General features: G+C 42.5%; 2 protein-coding genes across 5 annotated transcripts in view; one reads left to right on the top strand and one right to left on the bottom strand.

The window, feature by feature from the left end:
* tbx21 (T-box transcription factor 21) overlaps positions 1–17,625 on the bottom strand; it is a 477,598-nt gene that overhangs the window by 426,300 nt on the left and 33,673 nt on the right. The gene's annotated exons all lie outside the window — the stretch shown is intronic.
* thrab (thyroid hormone receptor alpha b) overlaps positions 13,938–17,625 on the top strand; it is a 138,768-nt gene continuing 135,080 nt past the window's right edge. For all 4 annotated transcript variants that reach the window (XM_072373599.1, XM_072373598.1, XM_072373597.1 and 1 more), the window contains exon 1: positions 13,938–14,347. The gene's annotated coding sequence lies outside the window, so the exon portion shown is untranslated. The remainder of the gene's footprint in view (positions 14,348–17,625) is intronic.

Raw genomic sequence — 17,625 nt, 5'->3', positions numbered from 1 at the left:
GCTGAGGTTGACTTCTGATTCTCAAATTAAAGGGACGTGCATAAAGAACCATTTCACAGCTTTTTTGGCATCTAGAACTAGTATAGCGTAGTGCAGTATTGTAATATAGCACATAGTAAGGCGATGGAATGCAAAAAAGGAAAAGATTTTCCTCCTTCGAAAGCATAACTGGTAGCTGTGTCAGTGGCTGGAAAACCAGTGGACTTCAAAACCAGAGTCTTGTTAGAGTGAACTGTCACATGGATGGCACCATTAATTTAACATTTGCGTGCTGTCATTAATGGGCAGCAAGATGTGTAATAAGTGTAGACAAAGTTGACATCAGTGTTAGAGCCACACTGGCGAGAAAAGAAAGCCACTTTTACCACAAAACCCAAAAAGCCGTTCAGAGCATTAATCTTCTTATTCAGTTTTTAACATCTGTAATGCAGCAATCCGAACCAAAACACATAGTTTAGTTTGACTTTCCTTGATGCCGTCACGGTTTTATGTTTTAACGCTCTTGTTTTGAGGTTCTTTGTTATGTTTCAGGTTCTTTTCCATGTTTTCTTGCCATGTTTTTTCCCGTCACTAAGGTCACTCAAGTCACCTGTTTCTGTTCACAGCTGCACGCCATCACCAATCACCTCCCCACAGTACTTAGTTTCCAGGTTCAGTCTCACTCATTGCAAAATCCTCCCTTCACTTACCGTCCATGTTTCATGCCACGTGTTAACAAGTAGGGTTTTGCCACCATAGCCACAGTATTATTGTCCATAGCCTTGTTTGTTTTTTTGAAACCATAGTCTTGTTTTGTTTCTTGTTATTTCCTGCCACAGTTCTTTCATAGTTCAGTATTTTGATTATCCGGCTCCGTCACGCTTTCTGTTTTGCTGTTTTGCCTTTGGAGTAAACCCTTTTTTGATTTTGAGAAGTCTGCATCTGGGTCCTCCCTTCCTGCACCATCGCTCGTGACCGATGCTTGGATTAGTAACTTTCTCAGTGTTATTGCTGCAGTTTTCTTGTTCCCCTCCACTGCCCAGTCTCACCAGAAATGGTCACGTATGAACATTTGTTTACACGTCCAATTCGTAGTAGCTTCGCTATCCAGGCTTCAGAGGCCTTGTAGCATCACTTCACATGAAGGAAACAACGACCAATGAGTATAAAAGTTCAAATCATAACCGGTGGTGGTGGAAGGGGGGTCAAAAAGGGTCACGAAGGACTTGGTGCCTCCCCCCACTCCAACTTTCCCCTTATAGATCTCACTCTGCTGGCTGTTGAAAATGAGTGAATGACGACAGAAAGCAAACGGATCTCCTCTGATCTGTACTCTTCATTTCTCCAAAACAAGCAACACTTTCACAACTATGTGGTTCTGTGGAGGGAAGAAACGGAAGAGCAGCTGATAACAGAGTCGAGCTTTGTTTGAAAAGTTTTACCTTGTGCAGATGCAGATTGCACGTCCTGACTGGCAGTTGGAAGCCGTCTTTCTGGGGTGTTAGAGTGCTGTTTTGGTTGTTCAGGTCCTGACGACATGAGGAGACACAGCACGGACTTTCTTGTACGCGCTGGTTCTTTGTGTTGGTCTGGTGTAAAAGAGCCCAGTTTCTCATTAAGTCACTCAGGTGTCTTAAAATAGTCATGTGCCTTTTAATGAGAAAAGGCTTCTGTCTGAGCAGACATCATCAAGTACCGATTGGTGGAGTGATGGTTTGTCCTCACTCACAGTCTTTATTGAGTTCTCGGTTCGCATATCTGACCAATTGGCCCTTCATCTCTAAAATATTTCCTTTAGCCTTTTTCTACTGGAAGATGGTGGAGGCTGCACAGCTTTTGAACACTTTTAACATTGTTTTTTGCGACTTTTGCAATTTAATCAGGTTTTTAGCTGCTAAATACTGATTCTGTTCAGCATCCGGCTGCTAACTTTGCCCATTAGATCAGAACAGGGCTGTTCACACACTTTCCACTGTTTTTGCTAACATCTGCTGTTGCTGGAAGCAGTGTTGATGACAGTGGTGGACAAATAGCCCTCTGGTCCATTGTGTAGACAAAGTATTGATTGAAGAGACAGGGACACTTCTCCGTATGCACCTGAGTTCGCTTGTGTCGTGTAAGTAATTACCGGTAACTGTACAGGACACATCTGTGTCACACTGGGTGTTATTCATTACCACTAAATAAGGCACACCTCCATGATGGAATGAGATACTTTGGCGCTGTGTGTTTCAAAGGGTTTTTTTCGTGACTGGCTTTATCCATTTGGATTTTGCTCTGCAGGGATTTTGCCTCCCTCATTTCCTCCCTGCTACTGCAAAACCAGGGGAAATCAGTCTTTGCAGGTGCTGAGCCCCGGTCGTAATGAGATTTGAGGGACATCAAAGTGTTTCTCCTTTCAGGAGGGGAGATAGATTGCATGAAAAATAGATCTGAAATGCAAAATTCCCACTGCGCTAATGAACAGCACAGTCAGCTTGCAGGAGTGTGGCACAAAGATATGAGATATATTGTTTAAAGTAACTTAAGAGATGTTTCAAAGATATTTGTCTCTGAATCCAGACTTTAATCATGTTGTGATGAAAGGCTGCTGGGAGCTCCAGCCGACTCACAGGTAACTCTTAACAGCAAATATCCCTAATACCAAACACATCACATCAGTGAGCACAATGGCGACACAAGAGCTGTAATCTTTTCTTTTTGAGAGCGTGAATGCAGTGGGCTTGTGCTGTGGATATTGATCATTGTGAAGAGGGATTAAAGGCTTGATTTTGTTTGTGTGAGCAAACTTTGGGGTAAACTTGGACGTTTTCTTTTTGTCCCATTGTTAAGATTCATCCAAGTCTTGTTGCCATGGCGATGGCTGCATCACCGGGGCATACCACTGAGCTGCGATGTGTATCATAAGAGACTACGTTGTGGTGGATTGTGAATTTGTTTGTGTGTTAGGAGAATTACACAAAAACACGGAGATGGTGCACAGATTTGGTGCCTATCCAGATCAAGGAGTGGATCCTTATCAATATCATTTTTCCTCAAGTCTCAGTCACAGAAGCAGTTTGTCAACAGGCAAGCAAGGCAAACGCTTGGAGCGCAGCTGTTTTTGGGGGTCACAAACTTTAAAGCTTTCATCTTTAGCGACCAGTGGACAAAACCTGACCAAAGCGGCTCCACGTTGACGGGTTTACAAAGTACTTCAGCTGTTTGAGGAGGTGAGAGAGTCACTGGGTTTTAGTTAGATGATGCTTCTTTGTTACCTAAACACAAAGAAATGTTTTGTAATAGATTATTATCGTGACATTTGATCAGAGTATAAGATGGAGGTGGTTTAGTATTAAGAGACTCCTGATCTACCGCCTCAGATTTATCTCATGAGATTCACACCATCTGTAGATTTCAGGCTTTGTAATTATGGCTGCTGGTGGATTGGTTATGACAGGTGGTGATGGATGGCTCAGTGAATCTCCTACAAATGTTCTTTTTATTAATAGTGCCTGTGCTCTTCCACATAATTTTGTTTTGTGTACAAAACACCTTTGAGTCGGGTCGCCCTTCAGCTATTAGCAATCAAAGTTCCCTGTAACTACCAGAGGCCAAATGCCTGTTCCTGCAGATTTCTGATGCCATCACTCCTAAACAAAATAACCAGATCCTTTTTAGCTGACTCACTTCCAAACAAAGTATTCCTGGCGTTGTTCATACCCTCTGGATTGCCTGAGCATAAAATGGCATCATGGCTTTAATCATGCTGTTGACCTTTAAAAAAACAGTGACAGGATGGTAAGGGTGAGGTGATGGTGAGATTGTTGTAGCTCATAGAAGAGTCAGACCGTCCTATTCAGGATTCTTTAGAGTGACAGAAATGATGAGCTTCAGTCAGGTTGTTTCTGTGGATCTTCTTTCGGCCTCTCCTTTCATCAGGAGTTGCCACATCTTGCATCATTGATTTGGCACATGTTTTATGCCAGATTCCCTTCCTGACACAACCCTCACCATTTATCCGGGCTTGGGACCAGCACTAGAAATACACTGACTCGTGCTTCCCGGTGGCTGGGGACATGCATGTTTCTGAGGGGGTGGGAGGAAGCCGGAGTACCCGGGGAGAATTGAACCTAGGACCCTGTTGCTGTGAGGTGACGGTGCTAACCACCACACCATCGTGCAGACTGAAAGGCACTCCTTCTCATTTAAAATAAACAGGTATGTCTAAACTTTTTTACTGGTACTCTGTGTCCTTTTTTCATGGTACGGCTATGTGCAACAAGCATAATTACATTTTTCTGGTCGTTCATTTATACATCTAGTTTTGCCTTTCTTAAGATGAGTTCTGCAGACAGAAAGACCATCTTGTTAATACCGTAAACGAACTTGTTAATTTGGTAAAATGTTGCTCATGAAGGCAACAGTTCTTAACATAGGGCTCAAAAATCCTCAAAACACAAAAGAATAGACAGAGAGTGGAGCCTAAGGCACATGGTGAAGGGAATTACTCCCTTAAGTGTTCCTATCTGCAGTGTAGGTTTTTCCAAACAATGGCCAGTTAAATGCATGAGTCACGACGAGATTGTACCTAAAAGCAAAATCCATACCAACCATGTGCAGCTTGGCTATTTCTTTTAGTTTGGCATGTGGTATTGTGAGCTTCCAAGCTAGGTAATTTATTTTCTTTTCATATAGGTAATTGCATGCTATTTGTAATCAATGCCCAGATATATATATACGTTTGCATGGTATCTTGTAAAAAAAGTTGTTCCTCTAAAAAAAGAATGGTCACAGAAAATGATTGCAAATTAGCCTCACTAATACTGTTTGTGCAAGCTTTTATCTTTGGTGCCACTTTGGAAGCTCTTGTGCACACAGTGGAAAATGTGTGTACGCCTGGTTTTCTTATGAAAACACATCTTCTGACATGTCCTATCATGCTTTTCATCGATACCTCGGCCTTCCTCCCACTGATATGCTTGCTGACATCTTTGTGAAGCAGCCTCCAACACTTCAGAAGGTATGAACAAAGCCAAGATTATTTCATGATGAAGTAAACGTGGCGTTTTCCCCTAAGCTGTTCTCCCTCTGTCAATACTCTGTACCAGTGATTTACTGAGTTTGCTTTGTCAGCTTGTTTTTAGATTCATATTTTTCATCTTATTTTCACTGCAGTTGTTCTGACAGACCCATTTTTCTCCCACTCATGTTTTTCCTGCACACTCACTTAATTTTCAATGACGTGGCTCAGGTTTGCACCCCTTTGTGTGGTTAATGGCTGGGTCTCTCAAAGCTTGAGTGTTTTCACAAATTAGGCATTTTGAGGAACATTAAAGCATGTTTAACGCAACTGGGCTGCAAGTGCAGCTGGAAAACAGAATTTCCAAGGGGTCTTTCTCCAGAATATTTGGTTGAAAAGAAGCCATTACTTTTTGAGAAGCTGCTTAAAGAGTTCGCCACCAGGATTTATGAACTGGGTTTCAAAAAGTTTGCTTCTCTTTGGAAGTTGTCAGTAGGTTGTTTAGGGCAGAAAATCTGGAGGGGTTGTAAAAGCAGAGATTTCACAGGATAGCAAAGGAACTGGTGAGAAACAAACTGAATGATTTTCCATATTCTTCTGTGTGAAAGCTACATAGTTCGCCTTGGATTGGTCAGCGAGCAATAATAAGAATAATAACTTTTATTTATTCGCAGACCAACAAACAAACAGGCAGAACACAAGATACCACAGACAGGGAGAAGGGGGTTACTGGTTGAAAGCCATGTTGAACAGATGAGTTTTGAGGGTGGCGTCCAGAGACGAGGCATTGCATATATCAGGGGGGGTTCCAGAGGGTGGGTGCGGCAAAACTGAAGGCCCGATCCCCAAAGCTGCGGAGTCGGGAGCGACAAATGGAGAGCAGGCCGGGGATATGGCGTGGAAAAGGCAGGAGGTCAGACAGGTACTGGGGGGTCCAGGCCATGGAGGGACTTGTAAGTGAGGAGTAGGATTTTGTATTTCATGCGGTACTTGACCGGGAGCCAGTGGGGGTGAATGAAAGTGGGGGTGATGTGCTGCCAGGGCCTGGTGTGAGTGAGTTGACGTACTGGAGCCTGTCCAGGGTTTTGTTGGGAACCCCGAGAATGAGTTTTTCTGCCACAGAATCGGAGAGTGATGGTCAGAGTCTGGCAACGTTTTTCAGATGGAAGGAGGTAGATTTGGTGATGGATTTGATGTGGGACTGGCAGGGCCGTAAGTTTGGTCTTAGCTTTGGTAGGGACACTTCCCAGAACCCACACCCCCCACACCCCCGACAAGAGGGCACGTTGGAAAAATAGTTCTCTACAAATGCTTAATACTACGAATGAGTTTGTGAAAAATGTTATATTTAATGCATCATGTAAAAAAAAATGTTATATTAGAATATTATCAAAAATATTGGACTTTCTTTCCCAAACTTTGGTTGTGACTTGTCCCTTTGGTCCCTATGCAAACTTATATTTATACTTATAAAATCTCCAACCGTCCAAAGAAGGTGTTGAACATAAATGAAAACAGCTTCTTTAAATGCAGAGAAATATCCCCACAAACACAAGCATCTTGTGCTGTTTGCAGACAGAGAGGAGAGAGTAAAGCAGCAAAATGATTCGTTCTATTACCCTTCACACTGTTGAATTTGCATGTTCTCGCCTTTACTTTGTGGGGGCTCCATTTTCCTCCCACAGTCCACACACATGTGGGATAGCGGGCGACCCAGAATTGTTTGTAGGTGTGGAAAAGAGAGGTTGTGATTGACTGGCTCCCAGCTGGCCGTACATTTATTCCATCTGTTGATGCTTCACACAGGGCCGACAGTATTTCCACTCACAGCGGGACACACTGATAAGAGCTGGTTACCACGCCAGTGAGTTGATGAAGTGCAGTCTCTAGCTTGACATTTTGTGAGTAACGGCTCACAGTGGATGCTCCCTCCATCGGCTGTTAACAGAAGTTCAGAAATGACAGAAAATTGCCCAATTTTGTTTTTCTTTGTCTCGTTTTTTTACAATTTGGATCAATTGTCATGGACAATTCTTCACAATATGAATGGTTTAGAGCCAGGATTTTTGTCCTCTTTCAGTGTAGGTGAGAGAAAATACATTTAGATATTTAACAACACTTTACCGATGAGTTATCATTTCCTAGTCAATTAGAATATATCTCATTGGCATATGTAAACATAACATTTCAGCTTTTTTTTCCCTGGTTGTTGGCAGTATTTTCTGATTTATTGAGTGATAAAGAACATTAAAAACATATATTATTATATATATGCATATTAAGGCTGTCAATTGATTAAAATGTTGTGATTAATTGCATTTTTTTGTTGCTCTTTTAATAAATGTTCCTGAAAGAGATGATAATGTTAATGTTAATCAGTCCCTGACTGATACTTTTCCATTCTGTTTTTCTGTCCAGGAATGCTTTTACTGCATAGGCACCATGTTTTGAATGCATGGTGGATTACAGCCTCCACTGTCATTTGCAGCACACATAGACAATGATTTCAACCAACAGTTTCTGGGGAGGATTCATCCCTCCATAAGACCTGTTGCCACTGATTTTCAGTCCACTTCTTGTGTCATTTGGCGTAGCTCAGCCTTTTCTCCCTGTTTCCCTTCCTTAAGAACGGCTTCTTGACAGCCACCCTTCCATGGAGACCATTTCTGATGAGGCTTGGGCCAACAGTAGATGGATCAGCTGAAGGTCCAGATGCATCTCTCAGGTCCTGTCAGGTCTTTGCTGGATTTTTTCCTCTTTCTTAAGGACATCACTTTCAGATCCTGTTCATCTGCTGTAGATAGTTTTTTAGGCCTGACACTTCTTCTTTTGTCCTCCACTTGTCCAGTTTCCTCAAATGTTTTAAGGACACACTGCACACCATGCTGAGATATGCCAAGTTTTCAGCTAATAGCTCTTTGGGAATCACCTTGTTGCTGCAGAAATCCTATTTTCTGTCTGTCAAACTGTGTTTTCTTTGCTGATTTTCATAGATGCAACTAAAGAAATGGGAACAAATTAAATGAAATTAGGGGAGTATTGAGACTTAAAGTGTCAGTAAAGTTGTAAGAATATAAGAGACACCTTTAAAAGAGTCCACAGTTGATTTATAATGTATTGCCTCATTACCATTAACATACCTTTTAACAAGTTTATTTATTCAGTGAACAGAGATCTTTATCATGGGATAGACTAATGCAATTATGGCAGAGGACGAGCTGCAGATAAAATGTTTTATTCAGAGCAGAGCTACTTTGCTATCAGGTTTTGACAGCCATTTATTAGATTGACTCACCCTTTTGTTTGCATTTGGAGAAAGGAGAAGTCATAGAGAGAAATGTGTGTTCTAATTGGAAAGTGTTGAATCTACACAAACAAAGCTTGTTTAGAGGTTAGGGTAACACGGAGGCTGCTGCTCAGGTTCCGCGTTCATATTACCACAGGTGTCGACTCTTCACTTGTGATTGTAGCTTTTCATTGACAGGAATAGCAGGTGCTACCTGCCATTAAAAGGCTTTTTTGTTACACCAACAAAGAGGCACACAATCGGCGAAAGGATTGAAAATACAAGTGCACATGAAACCAGGAAATTAGGTTCAATTGAGGGCAGAGGCATGACTAATAATCACTCTAAGCCACTTGTTTCAACCGTTGTCCTCTCAAGTGTGAAAGTTACCGACCTGAACGAGGGATTTGAGATTCAACTACCTTTCACTTATTGGATTTCAGCCATGTGTCTGTTGTGGATTTATTCGTGGATTTCTGAGCTTGTTTTTTTTTTTGCGTAGAAGCTGCAGTGAATTGCCATTTAAATAGCATTTTAAATACAAGATATATGAGAAGGAGAGTGTTTCTATTTAGATTGCTCAAAGGAAATGTATGTTATCTTGTACACTCGTCTGTTTTATTAATATTTGTATTATTTTCCTCATTTTCGAAGAGAAATTCCCATCTTGCATTCAAATAGCTGTGTTCGCCCACCAGGTATAATATGTTAAACCAGTGAAATGCCTGGATTGGGGGTGTATTGGCAGGACTTGTCATGGTACCAACCTAGAACTATTTATTTTCTGCATAATAATAATAATACATTTTATTTGGAGGCACCTTTCAAGTCACCCAAGGTCACCTTACAAAAAATAAAAGCATGAAACATAGAAACAACATTAAAACAAAACATAAAAGTGTCCAGTTATAGAGTACGCCAATTTGAACAGGTGAGTTTTGAGTTGAGATGTGATGGAGTCTGATGGAGTCAGAATCTGATAAATGTCCTGCCATGTTGCACAAAGCTATCAGTAGCAAACTACGTGTGAAGTTAGCCGACTGTCACAGAGCACGGAGTGAATAAACTGTGCTGCAGGGGGGCGTCGATGACGTCATCCCAGTAGACGAGTGTGTAGAAAGCCCTCAATAAGCCCCCCGATAGTCACCAATAACAACAACACAGCAGCTATGAGCTAACAGAGCTATAGTATGCGTTAATTTATTCATTTGTCTTAAAGTATTGGTGAAATAAAGACAGATAATGCCTTATTTAGAGGCTGTATTGTCAATGCCCCCAATTCTCTCTCGTTATATGGATCTCGAGTTATCTAAATATCTTCTGAAGGACGCCGACTTTCACCAAACTGTTCTCGGTGAGTAGATAAACGCATTTCATGCCAGAAATAAGGTCCAGGTTTAAAAAGTTCCCCTTTAAGGGTTAATCCAGTCTGTGACAGATTGTGTTTTCACTGTGAATCCAGTTTGAATCTTGACACTAATGGAGTGCAACCATTGAAAAACAGTTCATAAATCACAGTGAGGATTAAATCTGAAACAGTCAAAGTTCCCCTCACTGTATGCACATGAACAAATCTGTTTACCGATATGTGAACTGCTGTAAAGCTTCGAAACACCACATTTGTTAGTCAGCCTGAGTGAAAATGCTCATAAATGTTTATGGATCAATAATTTAACATCTTTTGAGATTTTCTTTTTTTTTTTTTACAGACAAGCATGGCTAAGCAGTAAATATGTAGGAAACCAAAACTTCCAAGCATCTTATAGAAAATCCCGTGAAAATTTGCAGAAAGCACTGCACACGCGTTTGACTACACCCACGTTCCCTTTTGACCAATTTGGGTTTTTGTGGCCTGATAAAAGTTGGTGAATGGTAAACCTAAATCCGAGCCCGAAAGGTCCCAGATGCTCGTCCATATTCTTCCACAGTCTGCAGTGGCAGTAGATTAACAGAGGAGGGCTATTATCCATCTGTCTATCCTCATGCTCATTCACATATTCATCCATCCGATCTCCAAGCCACATGTTCACTTTCACAGCAACATCCTCCACCTCCTTTACACCCCTAAGAATAATGTTTGCTTGGGTAATTCTAGTTTTCTTCTGCCAATGCAGGAAGGCCAACTGGCAATAAAGACAAAAGTGACTGTGGACAGTGAGCAGTTGTGTAATTATTGTGCTAAATTTGGAGGCTGTTAACATTTGAAGTTGAATTTTCTATTGTTCAAACAGTGTAGCTGCTGCTTTGTCGTGAAGGATGGGTTTGGACTTTGCCCACTCATTAAAGCATTAACGGGGAAGCGTCTCAAAGAAATGTGACATGGCCGTGACCTCTTACACCCGCATCCTGTGGCGGAGGCTGGCACAGTCTCTTAATGTTCTGTGGATCTGTCACAAAAGATGATGTCACTTAGCTGGTTTCTCACTATAGTTACGACCGAAAAACTCCCCCAACTCTGGTTCCATCAGCATGTTGGTGTTTTTGACGTTAGAATCTGTGCACCTCACGCATTGTTGACTCTCAGCTCAACTCGACCACTTGCACGGAAACATAACTATGACTGTTCAGGAGGTGCAGGCAGCATGCAATTAATCAACACAGAATTCCCACAAATCACAGCCATCCCCAGATCATTATGTTAAAAACCCTGGGTGCATGCACAGCGTTTTCACGGCTGGACGTTTGCCTTTTCACGCCAGGTCCCTGGACAGCACTGATGTCAGACTCTTGGATGTTTTTAAGGATGTTCCAGTTGATTACTCAAGATTAAGCATCAAATATTTGATGATGAGAAACAATGTTTTCTACTTCTGGCCTTTCGTCTTGCTAACAAGTGATAAACACTTTTTCCAAATCTGGCCCCTCGTCCATCCACTCCAAAACCATCACAACCCACACTGCCAGTGACAAATAAGCTCTTGGCAATAGACCTTGTAGCAACACAGAATCACTAATAATAATTTCCAAATCAAGCGTTGCAGACTGTCCAGGCTGTGCTCTGTTTTGTATCCATACAAGGAGTTAGATTGAGGGGATTTGTCAAGGGGGGGTTACAATCCATACTGTAGAAGGGAAAAGTTTCTATATCTGGACACAATATGTTGTTTGGATTGTCCAGAGCAGCAAAGGCAGTCTTGTCTGAAGCAAAATTCTGTATTTGTAAAGTATCTAGATTATTCTGTCAGTACTATGTTCCTTATTGGTCAGATTGCTGGAAAGTGCTATCAAAAAATGCCAAAATGATACCAGTTTGGGTGATAAATGCTGTGACTTTTCTCCAATGTATTTAGCAACATTTCTGCAACAATTTCCCTCCTGAAATAAATGTTCAGAGCTAAAGTGTGACTGGAGTTTGGAAAGCTCAAGAACTCGTAACATGTTTTATTTTTTGTTTGTTTCACCCTGAAAATTAGTCATTTATCTCACAATGTAACTGTCCAAGCTAACCAGCCAGTTGTCCCATAGACCCCTAATACAAAATTAGAGATAAGTTTCATAGAAACCTGAAAGTTTTTAACATTTTAACATGTCCACATGTCTCCATTTTTTACCCAACAAATGCACATATGTAAGAGCATCAATTCAAGAGTAAATGTGAGTGAATCACGCAGAATGTTGCACGTAATATCATTTCATCTCATATCTGTTCTGTTCACACATTTTGATAAATTCAGTTTAAACTATCGAGCTGTTTATAAGAAGTTATGGACAGGCTGCCCCAGTAATCCCACCACAATTTCTCCAGGACCTGAAGGTCTAGTTAGACTGTCCTTTTTAATATAATCAGCAATTAGATACGTTTATGTTGAAAGTAATGTCATTAATACTGCAGCAAAACTGAGAATTGTGGGTAAACATTTGGACCTTTGATGGGAATGAACAGGGCCTGACTCATTCTGAGCTTGACTGCTTTCTTCCTGATGATTTCACTGTAGAAAGTGTGAATAAATGCATCAGCGCTGCTGCTTTTTCTGTTTTAAAAAAGCGTCACATGTCCACCACACTCCATTTAAAGACAGCGTCGATCCTGCTGCTTCTGTGTGATGTTACTATAGTTTAAAAAAGAGACAACGTTTGGTTGTTCACAGCACATTTCACACTGAATTAGACTGGACAGAGCTCGGTCAGGGATCATGAGGTTGTGCGCAGCTTTGGTTTTATTCCAGCTCAGCTGAACCTTTCCCCCACTTGTTTGCTTGCTTCTAACCTTCGCTGCATTTGTTTCACCTTTAAGACCCGAGGTGTCTTTTGTTTGGCCAGAAATAGGCCGTTCCCTCTCTACTCCGTTCATTGGTGTTCTTTTCCTTTCTTTCGCGTCTGATTCATTCTGTTCAATGAACCGGTCAGTTCTCAGGACGTCCCTGTTCCACATATCAGTCGCACCACTTCCACAATAAGGCTGGGGGTGGAGAATCAGACGCAAAGCTGAAGGGTGCTTTCAAAACTGTAAACTCACTCCGACACTATTTGATGTCGGTGAGTGAATCATCTTACCTTTGAAACTTCTCCGTTTCTCTCCACACCTTCGCCCACGGTCATCTGTTTTCTAACTGTGGTAAAAAAAAGATCCCACGCTAAAAGCCAATTCATTACACAATCAAGAATGCCATCGATCACCTGCGGATCTCAGGGTGACGTCAGTTTTATACAGCCCTCACAAAATATCTCTGCCACAATTTCAAGTATATTCGAGTTTCTGCAGGTCCGAACAACCAGTTCTGATGATGTGACCTTAGATATTTGTTAGTATTTTCAGAGAATTAACTTTAAATTAATTTAACTTGAACTTTTCTGGCCGTGTGGTTTGTAATTTCTCTCGCATCCTTCAAACCCTTAAATCTTACAATTAAGTGACGAAATAGAGAAGAGTGTCGACCCCACATAGTTACATTTTGTGTTTGCCAGATAAAACCTGTTAATATTGCCTTTTGTGTTGGGAAATAGATAAACATTCATTCAGTTTTCATGCTACAGAAGAAAGACACATTTCTATTTATCAAATTCGATTTATTAGATAAACTGCAATGAAATTCAGTCATCCAGTTTGCTCTGCATATGGCTCAGATCATGTGTCATGTATCTACTTCCACATTTTATTCAGTGCTGACATTAGGGTAACAATGTTTAAAAAACAGATGGAAGCTGTGAGGAAACACAAAAAGCAGGTGTCATAATTACCATTTCTTCAGTTTACGGTGCTATTTTAAACTCTTTTGCGGCTGTAAGATTTGTAATTTCTCCTTAAAGGTCTGTCTATGGCTTAGTCTTTCAATTTCAAAATAAAAGAAAACCTTTGACTGTAAAACTGAGGAACGATTGCTTATTATCAAAAGTTTTATTCATTAAATTAAACTTTTTCAACCTTCTTAAAGCCTTTTTCTGTGTTTTTTATAGAAAGGTTACTTAAATTAATTTAACTCATTGGTTTATTTGATTGTTTTGAGCATTCATTTATTAAGAGTCGTGCCTGGCCCAAACTAAGCCGTAATCACCATCTTATTTCCTCTGTTTCAGTTGCAGCGCAGTGATGATGGTAAATTAGGACATCAGAGGCAGAAGATGTTGTGCACGTCACACCAGAGCGTCCCAGCGTGTGTGCACGGTGTGTGCACAGTGCGTGCTTTGCAGTGGAGGTCCTGTAGAGAGCGGTAGATAGTTTTAATAAGTGGTTGCACAGCCCAGCACTCCTCTTACTGTACTGTACACAAGCGGAGGGAGGAGCGACCGTGTAGTATTTCTTTTTTTGGTTCTTTTCCCCCCTCCGTCGTTGCAGCTCATCCAAACGCTACTGGAAGACAACAAAAGAGGAAACAAACTAGTCGTTTTCACTCGAAAGCTTCGCAGAAAGGAGAACGGAGACTTGTGCGAGGCGGGAGGGAGATAATTTTGACGGTACGAGGCGCAGCAGCCAGGCGGACGACTGGGCTCGGAGTGAGGGGACGAGTAGCCATCCAGCGCTGCCAAGGAACCCGGCTGACTTTCTCCCGCTTCGCTCCCCCTCCCGCCCCCTGCCCCCCAGCTTCTCATGCTCTAATTTTCAGCCAGAACTGGTGTCCACGCCGCGTGGGGGTTAACCAAAGGTAAGTGATATGAGAGGTTTGAGCAGCCCGACGGTCACAGCGTGGTGTGCAGGCAGTTTGGCGGCGCTAGCTTCAGCAGCCCGGGCTGCTTTGACAGATCAGATACACAGCCTGGGCACACTTGGTGTGTTGAACAGTAGGCAGGGTCCAGTTTTACTCGTGTTCAGTTATTCCGCCGGTGGTATGTCCCGGGGATGAAACCCTCACGCTGTCGGGTAAAACTGCGCAGCGGTTGTGGTGTTTTACGCTTCCACTGCGTGCAGCACTCAGGGCCCGGACCTGGATTTAACGCCTGCTGCACTCTGGCGCGCGCATGGTCCAATCACGCACGCGCGCGTGCACACATTCGGAGGCAGATAAACTTATCTCCTAACTTACAAAGCGCCTGCAGAAGTCCCGCAAAGGAGCATTTGGCGTTGGAATTGTGGTCGTTTCCACCTGAGTTATTTTCAAACTTTCTCTCTCTGAGCTGCTGCAGAAGTCATTTTAATGCGCCCCGACACTTGTATTTCACTTTTAATGTCAGTATTCCTGGATTTACAGCAGTGCATGAGGTCAAAATGACATGCTGTAACTTTAAATCAGGTTGCATGTGTCCACTGGGTCGCTCTAAATCATGCATCTCTGAAAATGTGTTGGATGGCGATGATTGTATAATGGACTTTGTGTTTTCTGCACAATCGGGTCAGGTTTTGTGATGCCCATAACAAACCCCCAGCTCTTCCAGTCTGTTGGCTCTGTATCAAAGCTGTCAGGGTTGGGTATTAAAATCACCAGGAATGCTTTGAGTCAGATGTCGGTCTAGATTAAAAAAAAAAAGCACTGATATTTTACAGTTTAGTGCAAAATGGAGCACTTTTTGCTCACAGGAAGTTGTCTTGATATTCATGCACAGGGAGGCTAAATGCTCCCCAGAAGCACTGCAAAACCAGCACTGACACGTTATCATTCGATCTGCCCATGTGAGAATCCCTTGTGAGAGTAATCTCAGAGCATGGTTGCAGATCATGGAATATTAGGCCATTGTTTGCTTAGCGCTTTTGCAGCTGTTAGCGTTTGAAGGTCTTCATTACCACATTACAGGTGCTGTAATAATGAAATCACTCAGTGTAACCACTCTGCTCAGATGCCCGTCTGCTCTTTTTCGTGGCGGCATCTTACACTGTGCAAAGAGTGCAGGCCCCTGCAGTTAGATCCATCAGGCTCCAACCTCCTCGTGCACACTGAAGCATGTTTGCACAGCAGAGTGCACACATGTCCCCATCAACATGGTAACCAGTGGAAAAAAGGAAATGGTTTAGATTGATCTTTGAATGTCATTGCATTCCTGTGAAAGGTTGTTGTCTCATTTGACAGAAAGCAACATGTCAGCAGAGGACAGAACGTCTTCACCGAAGGCTTTTACACGGCTCATTGTGGGTTAATGTGTAAAGTTACATTTAATAGTTTTCACTGATGTAGAACGGACCACACACGGTAGTGTGAAGTGTTTCTTACTTTTCATCAGATCAGCCGGTGTTACCTCAAATACCTGCTCCCCAGTGGGATTATTAGAGAATGACCGTCCGATGGATCCGTAAGAGGGCGAAATCTGTTGAGTCTTCCAACAAGTGTAGCTGTTGTTTTCCTTCATAATTCAAGATGAATTTTTCCTCTTTTACTGTAAACATTTTTCCGTGCATGGAAGGAAAAACAGAAGGGAAATTCTGGCTGCGCTCCTAACTGAGTGATGTAACAGGGTTGGATGAGAGAAAACAAGGACAGCTGATGGATGTCACCCCATGTGACCTCTCCTCTCCTCTCCTCTCCTCTCCTCTCCTCTCCTCTCCTCTCCTCTCCTCTCCTCTCCTCTCCTCTCCTCTCCTCTCCTCTCCTCTCCTCTCCTCTCCTCTCCTCTCCTCTCCTCTCCTCTCCTCTCCTCTCCTCCCCTCCCCTCCCCTCCCCTCAGGGAGCTTGGGGTGACCTCTTTCTCTCCCTCCCAGCAGCATGCACCCCACTGGGCCTCTCTCTTGTGGCCCTCTTTCTTCCTGGCTTCCTTGCTCTTTCTTCTCCTCCCTACCTCCTTCATCATGGAAGGGCAGCGGTGCTGGATGCGAAGAAACACAGAGCGTCCTCTTATATAACCCTCAGCGTGCAGCTGACGTCCTGCTCTGTATCTGGATGATGTCAGAGCTGTCTGGAGAGGCAGAGGGCATGCTGGGTAGGCCAGTGTGTCAGGAGCTATTCCTGAACTGAGCATAGTGAATAGGGTGAGCCTGAGCTTTATATCCTTCTTTATTTTTGTCTCGTCGTAGACTTTTGGATCTAAAACGGCAGGTGATGAAGATACAGTTGGATTAGATGCTTGTTTTGGTGAAACGTGCTGTCGTCGCTCCTCTTGAAGAACGCCACCGACATGGCTCTAATTGTCCTGCAGGAGCAGCCGCATGTTTGGCTCATGTGTCAAGCTCAATATCTTAAGACCTTGCTGCTTTGGTATAGATTTAGTTGGCACTCACAAACATATTTATGGGAGCTTGAAGGAGGCCAGCAGAGGTGACATATTTGCTGCTTGTTAGCAGAGGTTAGCGTGACTTGTTTAGCATTGCCTTTTTCTCCATAAATGTGGATCATAGTCTAAAATAGGAGGAGGACGAGCTTCCTTGTCCCTTGCTGTCCTCTGCACTCTCCCTGTGATGTCAGCTGACATGTCTTTTGTGTGAAGGCTGAGCCTCAGGCGCATTCCCATGTTGTCTGAGTGTTTGTCTGGGACTATTGAGATCATAGCTCCCACATGCTGTGGACTCGCATGCTTGGTCAGTCAGGGCAAAAGCTGCCAACCCCGACATGCCATCCGATTATCTGGGGTTTCCGCACTGTCACTGGACTAATAGATGTTACGACACCAATCAACACGATTGCGTCTGTGAACATCATGTGTTTCGTTGCATCATATTAGCAAAGGCGTCATTATTAAGCCTTGCATGTTTAATATGTCATTTTATAGATAAAGATGGACCAATTCTAGTGTTTACAGACACAGAATAGTGTCTGTAAATTTGTTGTAATTGAATATGTGATCATAATAAACCGCTGACTGTGTGAAGTTCAGTAGCAGGGAAATCACGGTGGCCTTCAAACGATGTTGGCTGTATAAAACTGTTTATATACGTTGCTTATTTTACTTGACCAAAAACCAAAGATTTATAGTAACTTTTGCAGCTTCTGTCTTGTATGGTACTATTGAATCCACTACAACAAAGTAGAAATTGGTCTTTGGAGGGTTTTAAATGAAAATA

This window comes from Leuresthes tenuis, unplaced genomic scaffold, assembly GCF_036924035.1.
Source record: "Leuresthes tenuis unplaced genomic scaffold, fLeuTen1.0.hap1 SCAF_20, whole genome shotgun sequence".
Taxonomy (NCBI): Eukaryota; Metazoa; Chordata; class Actinopteri; order Atheriniformes; family Atherinopsidae; genus Leuresthes; species Leuresthes tenuis.
This window is presented reverse-complemented; position numbering and strand designations above follow the sequence as displayed.